Genomic DNA, 15,899 nt, shown 5'->3' on the forward strand with positions numbered 1-15,899 from the left:
GAGGCATAGGTAATAAGCCTCATGTATTTGTAACTAAACCGGCAACCACGCCCTTCAGACTAGAAAACAGCTTTGCGGTATGGCGCTGGCGGCTTTTGTCGCGTAAAGCGCTATTATTACTAAAAAAACCATAAAGCACTGAATGCAGACATTTTGCTGTCTGTACGCTTCACGGAACGCGTCTCATACATTAAAATCGTGTTAGCCAACAACCGTGAAGGTGTGATGCATGCCAAGATTGATTACATTAAACGAAGTTACTCTACGTATGTGCGATAACAGCCAAAAACTTGTTTGGCAATATTGTTTTATCCTCAACAACATAAAGCGCAAGAGCCTTTATAGGATTTTACGTTTATGGTTTAAATGTCCTCACTATATTCAACTTCGTTGTGTCATTTGTTTACTTTTACATTAATTTAAAAGTAAGTATTTATGTACAAGTTTATCGCATGTTTTTCTTTTATTAATTGTAATCGAATTTTACCATGTTCGATGTTTCAACTGATTTATATGAAGTTTAATGTGTTTTTTTTTATTTCATAAACATACACGGATTATAAATATTGGAAAATGAAATCTTCCAAGATTGAAAGAAGAAACCGGAAAATATTTATATTTTTCTTCTTAATAGTAGCACAGCCCGTTTTCATTAAACCTAGAAATCCTTAATCGGGTGTCTAGTGATTTAGGTGATTACTGGAGAAATAAAATGTTTCGCGAACTCTTATGTGATGTCTTATGACGATAGGCGCGCCTGCCACCTTTCTTGTGAGATAAGTTGAAGTTAATACTTTTTGGTATTGCGTATCGCATATCCAAAGTGCTCTCCTTTTAATTGTTTTAGCTTTCCGCTTTTGATAGTGGTTTTCCATAAAGTTTGTTCTACATAATTATAGGATTCATCTATGCACCCAAAATATCCAGCGCTTGCAGTTTATTGGAAGACGTCATGTCTGTCATTGTTCAAGCTTCCACGACATATAGGAGTATAGTAAATAAATAGCACCGCCCTATACGTGCCCAAAGAGCAATTCTTAGGTTTCAGTCACAGTTCTAGAAATAGCATAGCGTATTTACTCTATTCTGCAGAGTATTCTGGGGAGATATCCTATGGAATTCGACCCATGAACCTCGTAATCTGTTGTTGAATACACTAACTTTCATCTGTCATTAAAGAGTAGAGTTTTCTTACAAGAAAACGTTCAACACAAACGTATTTTCCCAACCATTAGACCCAACAAATGGTTGGGAAAATAAATACTTCTGCTTTTTCAATGGCTGCTATTTGGGGCAAGTTTTTTTGACAAACACAATCCCATGGCGCCCAAGACATGAGTGGAAACATTTTACATAACTTTAAAGATAAAACGACTAGTTTCAATTAATGTTCAAATCATATCATGACACACAATAATTTATGATTGACTGTTGTTTTCCTTATGTAGGAGATATAAGCTGTTCTATCCATCTTTACGCTTGAACCGTGTCAAGGATCGATTAGTATTATTTTTATCAGGATAATTTAGGTTTAATAAATAAATTAAGTTTATTAGTGTTGGTTTATGTTGATTAAGCGAATTATGTGGGAAAATATCATAAGTTAACCGACAGATAGGTTGGTAATATAAACATTGAGCTAAGAAATAGCATCAAGTTTGTTTTTAAGCATTGTTTTACCGACACCTTAATCCCTGTTCTTAGCTCGATATCAGTTCATTAATCTAAGACTAGCAGTTCAAGGTTACACCTGCGTCTACTACGTATATTCAATCCAATCCAAAATCAATACCAACTTACCACAGTGGGCTGCTAATAGGCTTATGATGATGGTCAGATCCGGATCTTAGATCTTATTATTGTGTTCAGATTAATGATTTATGTCCGTTTACAATAACCTAGGGAACGGTTAAATCGGATGCCTTATGATTTGGGTGATGTGTTGATTAAAAAGGTTTCACCAGCTCTTAGATGATGACTCGACATCGACACCGTCCCAGCTGTGCGCAATATTTAGGTACGTGTAAACTGGCACTTGACATAAAAATATATATTCGGTTTTTTAAAAATAACCTGCTGGGTCCGTCAATTATTACTATTATACTACTATTATAATACTCAAAGTTTCATACTAAATTATTTGCTACAAATACCGACAAAATGCCTAATAGGAAAATATTGTTTAATCAAATCGATTTCTTTACGACCGCGATCTCGAATAAGTCTTCGAGGAGGTCCAGTTAATCGTTCCAGATAATACGACAAATGGACCGTAGTTAATTTATATGAAGTGACGTTTGAATGATGGAGAGTGACGTTCACTTCGAGGCTCGGAAGCCTGGCTAAAGCCTATCGGAGAACATTTATCGCATGTAATCTAAGAGGTATAAAAGTCTCGTATTTACGCTTGATGGTTTGTTGAACTTTTTTAGGATTCCGTGCCAGAATCTGTTAAATTACGATATTAGAGAGCTTTCTAATAAACAAGTGAATGGCGTCTCAGTAATCATTTAGTATCAACTGTTGCCTTTCATCATAGAGGAATGTTCAGAAATGGATAATGACTACAGCAATCGACCTCCCTGGTCCTGTAATGTTAACAATAATAATATATACGTAGAGTAGTAGTAGTAGTAAAGATACTAAGTAAAAAAAAATATAGTGACATGAAAACATGAAACTTATACTAAGTAAATGCACGGTAATACAAATTAATTCTGGCCAAGGAGAATTATCTGTATATTTTGTATAAAATAGAATTTAAAAATAATTGTTTTGCCATCCAAAGGGGCAATGCTGCCAGCATCTTAGGAACTGTGCCTCGCTGCGGTGGTTTCGAGCACGTATTAGATTTTATTTCGTTTTAAATAGTTTATTTTAGGTTATATTTATAAAACAATTATTTTAAAGAATAAATAAATATTAATTGTTACATTTAAAAATCAATGTAAATTTGATATGGCTTTTTTATTTTTATTTATTTATTTATTTATTTATTTATTTATTTATTAGTAGTCCGAACTATACTCAACGGATAAACGAGACATTCACACCACGATTCTATTGATATCTATATTTTACTAAGTTATATTAATTATAAAAAAACAGAAAACCAATTCGCATTGAACTCCTAAAAACGAGTCACTGTAGCTCAAGCCATGTCAGTTTTTATATCTTGCGTCACCCGATGTTGCCAGTGGTGATGGTGATGGTGCCACTGTAGTTAGACCTGTGGTATGTAAGTGGCAGGTCCAGGTTGCAATCTCCGGAGAAAGCACTGTGGTAATTTATAGTATATGAATTTTCTCTCTGTTCTGGATTGGTGAAACCTTTGGCCGTGGGTAGCCATCTTACAGACAAACTGATTTAGCGTTCAGGTAATTTGTTGCGTAGAAACCGATTAAGGACATAGGTTTAACATTACATATTCGCTTCTACTTAGTAAACTAAGTACGGAATTTTGTTTGTTCACATGCAATTTCGATCGGTTTCTTTTGTGTAGTAGTCTGATTTCAGCTGATGATATTAATACATAAATCTTTACTAATTTTTAAAAAAATGTATGAAAATGCGAAATATTGTTTGTATATTTGTCCTTTCATCACGCCCTAACATAACAACCAAACAACTTAATTTTTGGCATAGAGTTAGTAGAAGGGCGGAGAGTAACTACTTTTTATCCCTCGAAAAGAAACGGTTCCTTCGGAATCAGTAAAAAATCGTAATAAACGCAGACGTAGAACGTGGGCATCCTAAATTTTCAGATCACGGAATGAAATTAGTAGAGCTATCCTCATTAATAGGGAAGATTTAGATGGAAGATAGCACAAATTAATTTATCTTAGATTTAAAGATTCGGATTATATTGATTATTATAAATTTTGGACGTAAGCGGTGTTGATTATATCGTCATCAATTGAAATATAGTTTCAACAAACTTACACCTTTCAGGTAACTTGCAGAAAATTCTTCTTAACAGTGCGCCAGTGTTACGGAAAATGCTCATAATCTGATTTCTACAACTTTTCTTATTAAAAGTTTGTATTTGAAATCGAGAACCCAGCGCTGTATTGCGTATATACTATAGATTTTCCTTTCCAATGCCCCCATTGCACGGATATTTTATTTGTGTAAAACTTTGTTGCATTAAGGCTGGGTTTTGATTATTGAGTTACGACGCACCGAAAACGGGAGCGGGAGATGTTAATAATAAAATTTCCTAAAATTTTATTAATTACTAGATGATCCGATGAACTATGTACCACTTTTAATATTCCGAAGTGATACTGTAATGAATCAGTGATTTTTTTATTCCACAACAAGATAGCCTTTGACTGCAATCTTACCTAGAAGTAAATGATGGTGCAGTCTAAGATGGTAGTGGTTTAACTTGGCTACCTAAGCTAAAGGGAGAATGTCTTCCAGAAATTGAACCTGGGACATCCAACTAAAAACCACTGCGCAGTAACCAATCATGTGGATAAAATAGTAGCCAGGCGATACGGCATGACACAGGAATAACATGTTCAATGGTACAGAATAAATTATATTATGTCACCGGTATAGCTCTTTCATTAGTGACTCATGATGGATCGTATATAATATTTCTATTCACAAACACATTTAAACATCCGTCCACATATCTTCTATCGTGAGTTGTGAGTTAAATGTGATGCCTTATAAATAGTCATACTACTAGTAATTTGTTAGCATAAAATAAAGTTTCCAATACTGAAAGTTCTAAACGATTTGGTTATACATGGAGTCCACAATAAACGCAGCTAATTATCATTTTGTGTGTTCTATCTCATAAAACTACTAGTAATGTCGTTAGCGTCTGAGTCATCTAGTCATCAATCTTTTTATCAATCTGTCTATAAGAGATGTGTTGTCTATTACCGCATTTAGAGCGAGAGAGTTATTGGTATTTATATCGGTACAACTCCGGTGATCAAATTGAAAATCATTTGAAATAGGTTAGTTAAAATATAGTTATTTTATAACGGTGGTATAATAAAACGCTCCACCGTAAAAACCTTTTTAACGACCAATTTAAAAGTTGTAAAAAATATTGAAAGCAATCTCTAACCGCGCGACGAACTGGACCTTCTGAACCTAGCTTAAACCATTTCGTCGAAATAAAAATTCGAGTATCTTAATACTGGATTCGGTTACTTCTCGGTGTATTGTTGTGCTTAAAATGATTGGGGCCATTTTGTTTGCACTATAAAAAATGTTTTATCAAAAATAAATTAAGAACAGCGACACATTAATGTAATACTTTTTAAGCTACACCATATTACAAAATTTTATGACATAATAATGTAATTGTGTGACAAAGTTTTATTAATATGGCATATTTTTTAATTCATTTTCTTGCATTGCCACACGATACTTAGGTATGGCTTAAATATTAGATATCTATGACACAAGCAGATTTATGGAGGTACACCAAATAAAACAATAAAAAATAAAATATGTGCGTTGGCCGGGAATCGAACCCGGATCAACTGCTTGGAAGGCAACTATGCTGACCATTACACCACCAACGCTGTTATAAAGTGTAGGGAAACAAGGCCACGTTTTCAGTTACCTACAATTTCTTTTCACGCCTAATATAAAATCGTTGCAATACGAATACCATATTTTAAGGTTAATTACTATTATGAAAACGAAGGCGGCTTATAAATTGAAAACCAATTTATTTTGTTAATAAATATTGCATAAATTTAATGTTGATGCTTCTACGGTATTATTTAGCGTAAGTGATAAGTAAATTGGGGCAGACTGACGCAAACCTGCAAAGTTAAAGTATCAAATATATAGAGGATATACTAAAAAAAAAAAGTAAAATGGCTTTTATTTTTACGTAATGACACAATACACGTAATGTCAGTTGCAAAGAGTAAAGCATCTATAGGTAAAAAAACATCTCACTGTTCGTAGGTTTATGCTCAGCTTTTATCAGTGTATCATACGCATTAATAATTCTGTTCAAATAACGTCAATTATTTAAAGCTTATCTTCATGAGACGAGACCGATAGTTACGATCGACAATTTCCATTTAAATACCTTCATTATCTGTATTTATTTATAGATCTGATAATGGCTACTCTATTTATGTTATAAGTTCGAGCCCACAATTGTTAAAGTGACTCATAAAAATATCCGCTAAGTGCGTTAAGTGATCTCATTCCAGGGTTCCTTAGATCCGCAGTTTAAAATACAAAATAATATCTACGTGATCCAATCAGAACCGAGGAGATCCGTAGAAGAATTAAAGTTACCGTCGTAGTTCAACGATCCGTGAAGTGGCAATGGGCCGGGCACATAGCTAGGATGGATATTTGGGTCCCAAGGTGCTGGATAGCGACCTTATATACGTAGCGTTAGTCTACCCCCAACGAGGCGGTAAGACGACATTCAGCGAGTCTCTGGGAGCCGCTTAAAATAAATGGCCTAGGCGGATTTGGAAATCCCTAAACATAATATTAGGTCCAGCAGTGAGCGTTAAAATGTTAAAGTGCTGATGATGATGATGATGATAGAAATATTATAAATTCCGTAACTTATACGCTGCTCAACTGATGCACCAATAATGACGGCACTAAGGTGACTTTCTCTCACTTTCTTAACACATCATGCTTTTAGTGTAAAATATGTTTTAAAATGCAAAAATAAACAATTTTTAATTGATATTTTAACTAAGGAATTGTTTTTTTATTTCCATTTACAAAACATTATGTTTACATAATAATGCAAGTTAGTAGTAATTAATTAAAATTGTATACCTCATCCCAACTTAGCACTTTGTTTTTTTTTTCTAAGATTTCGTAAAATACATCTTTTCTTAGGTATGTAGTTAGATATGGATTAAACAGTAAAATGATCATAAGTGTTGGACAATTATAGATAATTATCCAACACTTATGATCAACATAAGAGTCCTCCGAAAATCGTTTTGAAAAGTCTATACAGCCTCTAGGCTGTATAGACTTTTCAAAACGATTTTCGGAGGACTCTTAAAACGCGTATAATATAGTCCTGGACAACACCTAGTATCACGATTCTGTGATGTGTAAGTATATAATCTATACGAAAGTACTGATCTTTAAAAGCGCTTAACAAATAGCAAGATAGTTTGTCGCTTACCTACCTACCTCCTGTGAGTAAGCAAACAAAACCGACAGCTAAGTAAATATATTAAAGCAGTAAGGGAACTACGAACAAACGTTCGAAACAGCGCACTCACACGGATGCACGCAACGACGAAGCCCCAAAGCTAGTTACCCCGATTAAAATCTTCTAATTCTTATCTAAATCTATGCTTTATTATATTTGCTAAGCCAAAAGTCAGAAAATATATATTTTGTATGATCGTATATGGTAACTACCAATACGGAGTGTCATTCTAGTTTCCTACTTTGCCTCAATTTTTAGGTTGTAATAGAAATGATGTAGTCATTACGAAGTCCTTCCTACGGTGACCAAAAGTCTTACGGCAGATATATTTATATAAATATGAGCTTTATAACCATTGACATAGAACTGGAGTACAGATTCAAATATTTGACTCACCGTACATAGCGCAAATACCTCTACCGCCATCCCATTGAATGGAATGAAAGGATAACTAATCTAGAATGAAGTTCGGTGACCTCATCAGTCGTAAATCTGGAAAGTAAACACTGTGACGCTATTACATGTGTTTTGATGACGTCACAGTATTACGACTTCCTTTATTTGAAAAGTAAAAGAATAGCGTACGAATTGTCCACAGTAAATCAAAGGATTTTGTTTGAAAAGAAAATTCAGAGCAGTTATTTGTTTTTATTGCTCTTTTACTTGACTATATTTCATAGATCACAAATAGGTTAACGTTACATTTTCTTGACATTTCAACTTCGCTTAAAAAGTTCCGAAATTGTTGCCGGCCCCAACAAGAAGTTTTGGGATTTAGGAAAAACATTTTTTTCAATTATGGCATGAATATACTTTTTACTACTATTTATTATATATATTTAAAACGATTTATTCGCAGTCAAATGGTCGATTTTTGTAAGTAGTTTAAAGTTAAAGTGACGGACGGCCAATTGGCGCAGTGGGCAGCGACCTTGCCTTTTGAGTCCAAGGCCGTGGGTTCGATTCCCACAACTGGAAAATGTTTGTGTGATGGACATAAATGTTTTTCAATGTGTGGGTGTTTATCTGTACTTATGTTAATTAAAATATTCATCGGTCAACTTAGTACCCGTAACACAAGCTACGCTTACTTTGGGGCTACATGGCCATATGTGTATTTGTCATAGTATATTTATTTATTTATTATTTATAGTTGTCACTATATATAAAGTCTTCATAGTTACCACTATAACCTCATTTACAGGCGTGAACAAAACGTACAAAAAAGTAAAAGCATAAAATTGTTTAAAAAATGAATAGCAATTTTCCCAGGTGTCTTCAAGAGTTTTCAAAGAACTAAGTTTTAAAAATTATCTTAATTAAAGCTGCTTTCAACCTTTATTGTCAAAGACGCCTGCACAAACTAATTGTTAAAAACAAATCTATAAAATTTCGTTGTCTATAAAGAAGCCCTGATAAGGCTAGATATAGAGTTTGCATTAACTCAAGAGCTAACGATTATCGCCTAGGACACGCATAGAAATTAAACAACCAAACTTAGTACCCTCGTAGTCCTGCAAGCCATTCAGATAACCTTCTTCAAAAGCTCCACATACCTTATTTATTGTATAAATGACATCCTACAAAGTGCCATAAACCCGATGGCACCTGCCATAAACCCGAGGCTTAGATTTTAAGCCTCATTTGGCTGTTATTACACCGGCAACCAAGTCGTTTAGATCGGAACAACTCATTGCAATGCTGGAATAAGCATGGTGACAGTACTTTCCCGGAAGAGCTGTCCCAAGAAGATAGAAGATTTAAGTAGGTAAGTAAGATTTAGTAGTAGCAGGCTACTACTAAATCTTACTTACCTACACTATTTAATATCATGTTCAATAGGTTGTACATGATATTAAATAGCGTAGGTAAGAAGTCGATGAAAATGTGACATGTGGAGTAGGCTCCACTTGCCACATTTTTATCAGCTTCTTCCGCTTTTGTCTTTAAAATATCTCTGATTGTTATAAGGCCGCCTTTGCACCCTAGTAGTATATGCTATTCAGGTTTTCTTCTATTGTTTCTTTGTGTTTTGTTGCAATATTTTTTTTCCATCCATCTAATATTAACTATAAACAAGGTACCACATCTTCATCATCCTTAGTTTATTTATGTCCAACTGTGCTACGTTTACACATACAAGCCTCTTCTTTCATAAGGAATGGCAAATTGGAGGTGAGACCCACCACGTCACTGCAATGATGATTGGCGGGCTTTATAGATCACTATGTTAGGACCGATGGTTTAACATGATCTTTGAAAGTACAAAGTTGGTCAACTTTGGACATCGACAAAGTGCGACACTGAAATCGAATCCTGTACCTTGTTCACCTTGTGAGTCGTTAGCGAATCAGCTTACCTCTTAACAAACAAACAATATACGAGGTCACGATCTTCACCATTATCAACCCAATAACGGTCTACTACACTACCCTTGAGAACATTATGCAGGTTTTTCTCCACCGTTAAAGCAAGTGACGATCCCCCTGTCGCAACGAGCGCTGTAAATTTAAGTAGGAGGTTCCGAGTTCGGTTCCCGGCAGGGCAATTTCTGAATTTTATTTGATCTGGTCTGGTCGGAGGCTTTGAGTTTCTACCCTACCGACAAAGACGTGCCGCTAAGCGATTTAGTGTTCCGGTGCGATGTCTCGTAGAAACCGATTAGGGGTATGACTACAATACTCCCTAACAGGTTAGCCCGCTACCAATGGCGGGTATAGAGAGCGCAGCCTCGCAGGGTATACAGATGATATAAAATTAAGAAAATCTCCAGTACGAGTTATAAAAAACTTAAGGATGGGCATTGTAAGAGTAATGAAAAGCCTACCCTCAAGTATTTATAACTCGTACTGGAGATTTTCTTCATTTAATATCATCTGCATACCCTATGCATACTCTCTCTGCACGCCACTGCCTGCTACCATCTCAAACTGCATCATCACTCACCACCAGGTGAGATAGCCAAGGGCTAACTTGTAGTGGAATAAAATAAAAAAAAAAACGCACATAACTCCGAAAAGTTAGAGGTACGTGCTTGGGATCAAAGTCGGTCCCCGAATGGGAAGCGAAAGCCTAACCCACTAGGCGGTCACTGCTGATAAACCTTCTACGTATTACGAAACATTACGTAAATAGCTTACCTATGTTTAATAATTCGTACTATATATTTGCATTGTAATCACAATAAAAAGTCAGTCGATGGTATTTTTAACAAATTCTTCCATATTAGACGATATAACTTTTGCGACATCCGTCTTTTTGAATGTTACTTCAGCAAAACTTCATACTAAGTTACCTTAGTTTTGACGAAAACATTTTAAACTAAGTTTTTTTTTAATCTTCGACATAAAATCCTAATTGAATTTACTCGCACAAAGGACCACCTCGGAATAATTTTGGTTTAATCTCTTTCTTAAAAATCTCATTAAAAAAAGTGGTTGAAATGGCAAGTTGAGTTCGTTCGTGTTTCGTGAGTTCGTGCACCGGGTTCAAGAGATAACCGTCAAATCGCGAAGTCAACACCACAAACATGGCGTATAAAGATTTTTCAATCGACTCAGTGTCTTTTTCGTGCGTGAACGGACTTAATTCGATGGTGAAATTATGCAAGAATGTACAAACAAAAAACATTTCACTCGTACTTACAGGTTTATGGTATTGATATTTGGTTGCAGTCCAGTCAAGATTTTTCTCTTCAGCTACAAGTGTTTATTTGGTTAATTTGAATAGCTTTTAAAAATTGCATTCATCATGGTAATTACTGGAAGTAACATGCGTTATTATTCTAAGGATCTTACAATTAACGCGGTACAAAGTCAGAAATAACTACGCAGTGTATTGTCATACTTCAAATGACAGCAGCTTTTTACGAGGAGTGGAGCTGGAGTGGCGGTGGGCGTCCCAAAAGTCCCAAACTGCCGGAATGGCAACCTCGCACCGATTAACTCGCAGCGTTGGCGTAGCGCTAACGAGGTGGACTGACGACATCAAGCAAGTCGCTACACTGGACATCTTGTGTCCAGTGTAGCGACTTGCTTGATGTCGTCAGGGGTCAGGGCCGGGGATTATGGAGCTCTCTAGAAAATACCATATCGTATGGTATCGTATCCAGCAGTGAACGTTTGAAGAGATGATGATCAACACCACCTTTATAATGTTCTGAGATTGGCGTGAAAAAGTAACATTCCGAGCTATTTCACGATTATCTATAAGGCCATAGTACTTTTTTTAGTAGGAAGTGACAAACATAACATCAGCTGTGTTTACATTATAACATAAAAATGGTCCTATATAATATAAAAAACATGTGTTTCTAAAAAGATTTCAAAAAAGAAGTCAAAAAACTTTTAAAAGTACGGCATGATAGTTAGTAATTTTTTTTTTTAGTTTTTTTTATCTTGGTTATGTAAGTATCTATTTTAGGGTTTTTTTTCCATTTTAATTTGTGTATGTAATAACTTTTGTGTTATGCATGGTGAGTTAGCCTATAAGTGGGGTGTACAGCATTATAAAACCATTGTTAAATGTGTCCTTATAGTAAGATAGGTTACTATACAAGTTTGCTTCCTAATAAATTAATTAATTAATAAACAAAGTTCACTCATATTCTCACGCACACACATACACGTGTAAATTTATGTTCAAGACATAACAATTTTTCAATTGAAAATATAAAAATGATTTCTCTTATTATAGTAGGTATTTATTATTAATCTTCTTTATTTTTTCTGTCCTAGTAATTAATAACCCTTTTGGCAACTAAATTTTAATTATGGGACAGCCTACGCTGAAATGTACAGAAAAATCGTCTTTGAATTTAAGCTACTATGGCGGTAACTTTTTATCATTCCATTGCAATTAAAATAATCCCCGTAAACGTAATCTCTTGATTTACGTGATCGCATCCAAGCCTCACTAATCACCGCTCCCATTTCACTTAATGATTCTGTTACTGATAAATCGTATGATAATGTAGCTGAGTTTCAGTTTCACCAAAACCGGTAGCAGATAAATGTCGGCAGCAATAAAAAAAGAGATATCTGAGGGCGTAATGTGTTTGATTTTTAAGGAGTAAATTGCTGGGGAAATTTTCGCCGAGGTTAAACCGTAAGATCACATTAACGACTTTTTGTTTTAAAATTTTTTGTTGTATCGTTTGTGGGTGGGTGGACATTCGTGGTATCTTTTTTTGTTTTTTCTGATAAGTACAACCAACACGGGATAATTTTCCTCTATTCATATTGCAGTACACCCTTTACAGTGATCGTATTCAAAATTTGAGTTCTCTAATATGTTCTCAGCGGGCGTGTGCAGTTTACCGATCCACACTTGGCAAGCGTGGTGGACTTCAGCCAAAACCCTTCTCATTCTAAGAGTAGTCCCGTGTACTGTTGATGGCCCGTTAAGTGGTTTAAGGTTATGAATACAAAATGCTGCTCTGTTACAGGCAAGTGGACTATACAAATTATTATCACATATTTTATTAGTGATCAAAACATAGATAGACCAGACGATGGCTAAATATAGGTTCTCCGAGGATGGACAACATTTTTAAAACTCCTATCTAATCTATCTTTTTTATTTTTTTTGTTATTCCACTACAGGTAAGCCCTTGACTGTAATCTTACCTCGTCGTAAGTAACAATGCATTACAAGATGATCGGGGGTTTACTTGATAGGGAGTATGTCAGTTTTATTAAACACATACCTAAACCTAATCGGTTTCTATGAGACATCGTAACGGAACCCCTAAATCGTTTAGCACATCTTGTTCGGTACAACGCAATTATATCAATGGAAGGTTGCCAGACTTTTTTTTTCCTTGTTGATTTCAGAAAAACTCTAAAATAATGTAATGATCACCATCGTATGGGTATATGTTGAGACATCAGCGTTCGTCTCGGCATGTCGCTAGTGTGATCTGGTAATGGCAGCTAAATTGAATATAAAGCGGCCTCTGCTATAATTTCTCTTATCGGCCACCGGAGTGCACCGAGTATGTTATTTACGATCTCGGTGGTTTACTTTCTGCGCATTTTTTCGTTAAGAACAGGTGGAATTTAATTGTGCACTTTTGTGGACGTTCTCAATTAAGGCTCGTATCATACCGGACAAATTAGTCTCATAGACATACTTAAAATAGTATAAATGTTTCTTTATCGAGAAAATATTAATTGTGGTTGGAAATACAACTTTATCTCTAAAGTATTTTGCACTTAATGTAGAACAATATAGCATTAACACAATAACTTGTGTGGAGGTAGACTTGAACTTGTATTAAGGCTCTAGCGAACGAAATTGTAAGGTACACAGTTGAACGTTTAAAAATGCTACGTGGCTGAATGTTGGTTTGATATGATTGGTAGGAGGCTGTGGCTAGCTCCCACCCTGCCGACAAAGACGAGCCACTAAGTCAGTACACGATGTCGCGTAGAAACCGGTAAGAGGTATGGGTAATATAAGCATCTTGAAGCATCTTGACCAAAAATAAAATAGAACAAAAAAGTATAGAAACACAAATAGAAAACAATAGAAAAGATTATAATAGAAAAAGAGAGCAACAGAACGTAACAAAGCAGAACTGAACAGAGCAGAACAATAGAAAAGAACAGAACAGAACAGTGTATTTATAATTCGTACGAATATTATCTTTACATTAATTTCTGACAAAATACTCCTTATTCATTTTAAGAATAATGCCGTAAAGTCACGGGAAAATATTTTTTATTTATCAATTGCATTCAGTATGTTCTGAATGTGATTGCGGACGACCATCAATGTTACGCGAATTGGACACAAAGTTTAAAAACTTCTCACACTTTATAAACAACTCTACAATCTCTATTTACATTATATTCAAAAACTTTGAGTCGCCGCTCGCCGATATCTAAAATTGTCAACAACATTACACCAGACACTTACTGTGTCCTCATTTTCGTATAATAGAAACGAGTAAAACCATTAGGGAATAGTAACTTAATGTCTACAATAAAACCAGGTACACATAAAAATGGACCAACATTTTCAGTATTTTTAGCGTCCGATTTCTAGTCTTTCGTTTTTATGGTTTCTGATGCTTGTCGATAATTTTGATTAATGTTGAATATGAGAGATAGTTATTTATCGAAGGTAAGTGTTATGTAAGTTTTTTATATTATAAGAGGTTCTTTACTGCGATATGATTGATTGTTTTTTTTTTATTTATTGCTCCATTGTATCTCGGCTTATTATAGGTATATTTATTTCCGGACCCACGATTTTAGATAGTAAGAGTTATTTTTTTAACGTTATTTTGGTACTACTTTTGACTACACTAAATTTAACTGATATCAAACTTGACCTAATTGATATCACTGGGACAACATAGCCAAAAATATCAGGTGCAAGATATAAAATAAAAAATATTTCCACACTACCGACTTCAACAGAAGATTTACCTCGTCTTCAAATCTTAGAGAAATTTATTTTCTGGAAGAACCAAGAACATCACACGGTAAGTCATGCGTCAGTTTGAGTTCAAAGTATTTATCACCTGTTTACGATAATATTTTTTTACAGTTGCATTATAGATTACAACAAGTGTGATCAATGATGACCAACGACAATGATAACATTGTAACAGCGTTGTGCAAATGATTTTCTGTCTAAAAACTTACAGATAAAAAATGAAGAACACTTAATTGTAAAGAAATAAAAAAATTATGTATTTAACCATGAACAAAATAATAAACATTTCCCAAAGGCTGTATCGCTGAAAGTGATCTCCTTCAACAACCCTTAGAAGAATCAAGTTAAGGAAAACGGGATAGTGCAACAATTTATGTTCCGGTTCTGTATCAGTTTCAATATCAACATCAACTTTGTTATTGTCGGTCGAACAGCTGTACGTTCATATTTGTAAAGAGGGTATGTATACTCAGTGGAAAATATGCACGGTTATTATGGATCTAATGACTTCTGGATTTCGAAAAAATTGGAATGAGTCTTGGAATAATAGGTACACTAGATACTTTTAATCTCGATAAACCTTCCAAAATAATAATTGCAAATGTAAGTTTGTTCGATTGTCTTTCTTTCAAGCAGCAACTTACGTACTCACCTTTTTATATACCATTAGGAGGTTATTACAAAGGGTGAAGGTACGAGAATAATTTAAATAAATAATAAATAAATATACTACGACAATACACACAACGCCATCTAGCCCCAAAGTAAGCGTAGCTTGTTTTAAGGAAAATAAGATGACTGATGAAGTTGTATATGAATAATATACCTAAATAATATACGGATAAACACCCAGACACTGAAAAACACTTATGTTCAACACACAAACATTTTCCAGTTGTGGGAATCGAACCCACGGCCTATTTATATATTTTGACATTAAATTAAAATTGTTTAAGGATGTGTAATCACGTGTTCAAACGTTTCTGTTTCGTACTAAGTTAATGGAAATTCCTTGCCATTATCACTAATGGCCGCAGTTACAAGAGTAAAACAATGTTTTCCATTAATTTCCCACTTATGTTGATTGTTACTGTTATATGAATAAATCTACACTTTTAGGCAATTTACTAGACAACGTATTCATGTTTCAGGAAGTCGCTAGACGCAAGTCTGTGAAAGACCATATACACATAAAATATATATGCAGCAGCGCGCGTTTATCAGTTTCGATGATGATGTCAAACAGACATAAAAAATCATATCTTTCATA

General features: G+C 34.7%; 1 protein-coding gene and 1 non-coding gene across 2 annotated transcripts in view; both read right to left on the reverse strand.

Annotated features, from left to right (window-relative positions):
- The window catches only part of LOC120629689 (monocarboxylate transporter 10-like), a 215,796-nt gene that overhangs the window by 86,198 nt on the left and 113,699 nt on the right, over window positions 1-15,899 (reverse strand). The window lies entirely within an intron of this gene.
- Window positions 5,481-5,552, reverse strand: Trnag-ucc. The gene has a single exon. It is a non-coding gene; the product is annotated as a tRNA-Gly (tRNA).

Source organism: Pararge aegeria, chromosome 15 (genome assembly GCF_905163445.1).
Source record: "Pararge aegeria chromosome 15, ilParAegt1.1, whole genome shotgun sequence".
In the NCBI taxonomy this organism is placed as follows: domain Eukaryota; kingdom Metazoa; phylum Arthropoda; class Insecta; order Lepidoptera; family Nymphalidae; genus Pararge; species Pararge aegeria.